This window comes from Puma concolor, chromosome A1, assembly GCF_028749965.1.
Source record: "Puma concolor isolate L17-30 chromosome A1, mPumCon1.1.hap2, whole genome shotgun sequence".
NCBI lineage: Eukaryota > Metazoa > Chordata > Mammalia > Carnivora > Felidae > Puma > Puma concolor.
The window spans coordinates 222,674,152-222,680,151 of NC_141667.1; positions in this window are offsets into that span (position 1 = coordinate 222,674,152).

Below are 6,000 nucleotides of genomic sequence, written 5' to 3' on the forward strand. Positions count from 1 at the left end.
GAATGACACACTTGACCAGATAGACTTAACAAATATATTTAGAACATTTCATCCTGAAGCAGTGGAATATACATTCTTTTCCAATGCACATGGAACGTTCAGCAGAATAGACCACATACTGGAACACAAATCAGCCCTCAACAAGTACAAAAAGAATGAGATCATACTGTGCATATTTTCAGACCACAATGCTATGAAACTCGAAATCAACCACAAGAAAAAATTTGGAAAGGTAACAAATACTTGGAGACTGAAGAACATCTACTAAAGAATGAATGGGCTAACCAAGAAGTTAACGAGGAAATTAAAAAGTATATGGAAGCCAATGAAAATGATAACACCAGAACCCAAAACCTCTGGGACGCAGGAAAGGTGGTCATAAGAGGAAAGTATATAGCAATCCAGGCCTTCCTAAAGAAGGAAGAAAGATCTCAAGGTACACAACCTAACGTTATGCCTTAAGGAGCTGGAAAAAGAATAGCAAATAAAACCACAAGCCAGCAGAAGACAGGAAATAATAAAGATTAGAGCAGACAAGGGATACAGGAGTACTGATGCATAGGGGCACTTGTACCCCAATGTTTATAGCAGCACTCTCAACAATAGCCAAATTATGGAAAGAGCCTAAATGTCCATCAACTATGAATGGATAAAGAAATTGTGGTTTATATACACAATGGAGTACTACATGGCAACGAGAAAGAACGAAATATGGCCCTTTGTAGCAACGTGGATGGAACTGGAGAGTGTGATGCTAAGTGAAATAAGCCATACAGAGAAAGACAGATACCATATGTTTTCACTCTTATGTGGATCCTGAGAAACTTAACAGAAACCCATGGGGGAGGGGAAGAAAAAAAAAAAAAAGAGGTTAGAGTGGGAGAGAGCCAAAGCATAAGAGACTCTTAAAAACTGAGAACAAACTGAGGGTTGATGGGGGGTGGGAGGGAGGGGAGGGTGGGTGATGGGTATTGAGGAGGGCACCTTTTGGGATGAGCACTGGGTGTTGTATGGAAACCAATTTGACAATAAATTTCATATATTGAAAAAAAAAGATTAGAGCAGAAATTAATGCTATCAAAACCAAAAAACAGTAGAACAGATCAATGAAACCAGAAGCTGGTTCTTTGAAAGAATTAACAAAATTGATAAACCATTAGCCAGTTTGATCAAAAAGAAAAAGGAAAGGACTCAAATAAATAAAATCAAGAATGAAAGAGGAGAGATCACAACCAACACAGCAGAAATAAAAACAATAATAAGAGATTATGAGGAATTATATGCCAATAAAATGGGCAATCTGGATGAAATGGACAAATTCCTAGAAACATATACACTACCAAAACTGAAACAGGAAGAAATAGAAAATTTGAACAGACCCATAACCAGTAAAGAAATCGAATTAGTAATCAAAAATCTCCCAAAAAACAAGAGTCCAGGGCCAGATGGCTTACCAGGAGAATTCTACCAAACATTTAAGGAAGAGTTAACACCTATGCTCTTGAAGCTGTTCCAAAAAATAGAAATGGAAGGAAAACTTCCAAACTCTTTCTATGAAGCCAGCATGACCTTGATTCCAAAACCAGACAGAGACCCCACTAAAGAAGTACTATACACCACCAATTTCCCTGATGAACATGGATGCAAAAATCCTCAACAAGATAGTAGCCAACCGGATCCAACAATACATTAAAAAAATTATTCACCACAACCAAGTGGGATTTATACCTGGGACGCAGGGCTGGTTCAATATCTGCAAAACAATTAACGTGATTCATCACATCAATACAGGAAAGGACAAGAACCATATGATCCTCTCAATAGATGCAGAGAAAGCATTTGACAAAATACAGCATCCTTTCTCGATAAAAACCCTTAAGAAAGTAGGGAAGGAAGGAGCATACCTCAAGATCATAAAAGCCACATATGAAAGACCCAGCTAATATCATCCTCAATGGGAAAAAACTGAGAGCTTTCCCCCTAAGATCAGGAACAAGACAGGGATGTCCACTCTCACCACTGTTATTCAACATAGTATTGGAAGTCTTAGCCTCTGCAAGCAGACAACACAAAGAAATAAAAGGCATCCAAATAGGCCAGGAGGAGGTCAAACTCTCACTCTTTGCAGATGACATGATACTCTAGATGGAAAACCAAAAGGATTCCACCAAAAAACTGCTAGAACTGATTCATGAATTCAGTAAAGTTGCAGGATATAAAATCAATGCACAGAAATCGGTTGCATTCCTACACGCCAACAATGAAGCAACAGAAAGAGAACTCAAGGCATTGATCCCATTTACAGTTGCACCAAAAACCATAAAATACCTAGGAATAAATCTAACCAAAGAAGTGAAAAATCTATACACTGAAAACTATAGAAAGCTTATGAAAGAAATTGAAGAAGACACAAAAAAAATGGAAAAAGATTCCATGCTCCTGGATAGGAAGAACAAATATTGTTAAAATGTCAATACTAACCAAAGCAATCTACATATTCAATGCAATCCCTATCAAAGTAACACCAGCATTCTTCCCAGAGCTAGAACAAACAATCCTAAAATTTGTATGGAACCAGAAAAGACCCCAAATAGTCAAAGCAATCTTGAAAAAGAAAACCAAAGATGGAGGCATCACAATCCTGGACTTCAAGCTGTATTACAAAGCTGTAATCATCAAGACAGTATGGTACTGGCACAAAAACAGACACTGAGATCAATGGAACAGAATAGAGAACCCAGAAAAGGACCCACAAACATATGGCCAATTAATCTTTGACAAAGCAGGAAAGAATATCCAATGGAATAAAGACAGTCTGTTCAGCAAGTGGTGCTGGGAAAACTGGATAGCAACATGCAGAAAAATGAACCTGGACTACTTTCTTACACCATACATGAAAATAAACTCAAAATGGATGAAAGACCTCGATGTAAGACAGGAAGCCATCAAAATCCTCCAGGAGAAAGCAGGCAAAAACCTCTTTGATCTTGCCTGCCGCAACTTCTAACCAACACGTCTCTGGAGGCAAGGGAAACAAAAGCAAAAGTGAACTATTGGGACCTCATCAAAATACAAAGCTTCTGCACAGCGAAGGAAACAATCAGCAAAACTAAAAGGCAACCGACAGAATGGGAGAAGATAGTTGCAAATGACATATCAGATAAAGGGTTAGTATCCAAAATCTATAAAGAACTTATCAAACTCAACACCCAAACAATAATCCAGTGGAAAAAAATGGGCAAAAGGCATGAATAGACACTTCTCCAAAGAAGACATCCAGATGGCCAATCGACACACGAAAAAATGTTCAACATCACTCATCATCATGGAAATACAAACCAAAACCACAATGAGATACCACCTTACACCTGTCAGAATGGCTCACATTAACAACTCAAGTAACAATAGATATTGGCAAGGATGTGGAGAAAGAGGACCTCTTTTGAATTGTTGGTGGGAATGCAAGCTGGTGCAGCCACTCTGGAAAACAGTATGGAGGTTCCTCAAAAAATTAAAGATAGAACTACCCTACAACCCAGCAATTGCACTACTAGGTATTTATCCAAGGGATACAGGTATGCTGTTTTGAAGGGGCACATGCACCAATGTACGGCCAATGCACATGCACAGCCAAAGTATGGAAAGAGCCCAAGTGTCCATCGATGGATGAATGGATAAAGAAGATGTGGTATATATGTACAATGGAGTATTACTCGGCAATCAAAAAGAACGAAATCTTGCCATTTGCAACTACGTGGATGGAGCTGGAGGGTATTATGCTAAGTGAAATTAGTCAGGGAAAGACAAATATCATATGACTTCACTCATATGAGGACTTTAAGACACAAAACAGATGAACACAAGGGAAGGGAAGCAAAAATAATATAAAAACAGGGAGGGGGGCAAAACAGAAGAGACTCGTAAATATGGAGAACAAACTGAGGGTTACTGGAGGGGTTGTGGGAGGCAGGATAGGCTAAATGTGTAAGGGGCACTAAGGAATTACTCCTGAAATCATTGTTGCACTACATGCTTACTAATTTGGATGTAAATTAAAAAAAAAAAATTAAGATTCATTTCAGAAGCTTTATGAGAGGTGGGAAAAAAAGAAAAGAGAATTTTCCAATCAAAAGGCCCAGCCGAGAAAAAGCAAGGATGAAAAGAGGAGGCATATAGCCAGTTGAAGTTTACAAAAAAAGGAGGCATGCGCCAGCTTCTACTCCCTCCCTAAGTCCCAGTCAAGAATGGTAAAGAGATTATTAGAAAGATATAAATCCATAGGAAAAAAGAGAACAAAAGAAAGGCCAATAACAACAAAATTTTGCAAGCAGAAAAGTAGATGGATGAATAGAGCTGACTTAGCAGAAGCAAAGCTGAATTTTAAACTGGCAGTGGGAAAAGCCAAGAACCAACCCAATTTATACTGCAGAGTCACCTCCCTCCCTCAAAGACTCAGGCACTTGCAGGCCAGATACTTCCTTCAGAATGGGTTAAGGGGGAGCTAATGACGGGAAGACTGGATGAAAGTATTTTTAAGAAGCAAACTCCCAGACCCTCTTCCCCAATCAGTGAAGCCAGGAGATTGCTGCTCCTTCATTTTGCAGGGGTTTGGAAATTTTTTCTTTGGAGAGGACAAAACTCAGGGTCCTTGAACTGGAGACATTGAGTATAGCTAAAGATGGTGATTACTTGCTAAAAATGACTAAAAAGTAAAAATGTACATTAAAAGTGTTGGGATTCCCCAACCTACCCCACCCTAGTTAGTAGTAGCCAACCTCCAAGATGGCACTTAGTGATTCTTCCCTTATGCATGCCCTGAGGTAGTTCCCTCCCACACTGCATAGAACAGATCTGTGTAACCAGTAGGATGTGTGAGCAATGACAAAGCATGACTTCTGAGACTATGGCTTCTACTTTGCTTTCTCTTAAATCACTCATTCTGGGGGAAGGCAGCTGCCATGTCATGAGGACAGATGGGGAGGAAATGGGCCTCTGCCGACAGCTAGCATCTCTTGCTAGGAATGTAAGTGAGCCACTTTGGAAGCAGAACCTCCAGGCCCAGGCAGAAGACTGTAGACCCACATCTCACTGTAATTTCATGAGAGACCTGAGCCAGAACCACTCAAACTATCTTTGAATTTCTAACCCACAGAAATTGTGAGATAATAAATTTTTTTTAAGTCATGAGGTTTTGGAGTAATGTTATGCAGCAATAGATTAATAACACACACACACACACACACACACACACACACACACCCTTTTTCTCCCCACTCAGCTTTCAGAATGCTGTCAGCCAAGCTTGTACCTTTTAGGCACAAGACTGGAAGAGCTTTCTCAGGGAAATTTGACCATTCCAGGAGAGTAGACCTAAAAGTGTAGCCCTGGGGCCTTCCCTCTGCACACAGAGCTTCCAGCTAACTCTGTATTGCCCTCCTTAAATATGAATAGATGTTCAAGGATCACCGGGTACTTTAGAAAGCCTCTAATATGACATAGGCTAAAATTAACATACAACTGTAACTTGGAGGAAATAGAGAATATGCAGGGAGAGATAAATTATCATTAATGTCCTTAGAGAAATAAGAGAAGATACTGAGTAGCTGAAACAAGAATAAATAAGAGGTTAGAAATTTTTAGAAAATCAACAGAGTTATTGGCAATATGACCTAGCAGGAATAAAAAGTGCAAGAAGTGTGTTGGAAGATAAAACTGAAGAATTATCTGAGAAAAATGAGCAAAAAGACAGGAAAATAGGTCAGGGGAAGTTAAAAATGAATGAATGAAAGAATGAATGAATGAATGCCTCACCCAGAACTGCCATCCTCCAAATAATGAGACCCAAAAAGAAAAGAAGAATGTGGAAGAAATTATCCAAGAAACAGTTCAAGACTATGTCCCAAAACACAAGTTTACAGACTGAAGAGGCCTTCGAGTGCCCAGAACAGTAAATGAAAATAGCTCTAAACCAGGATAAGGAATTTCAGAACACTGAGGACA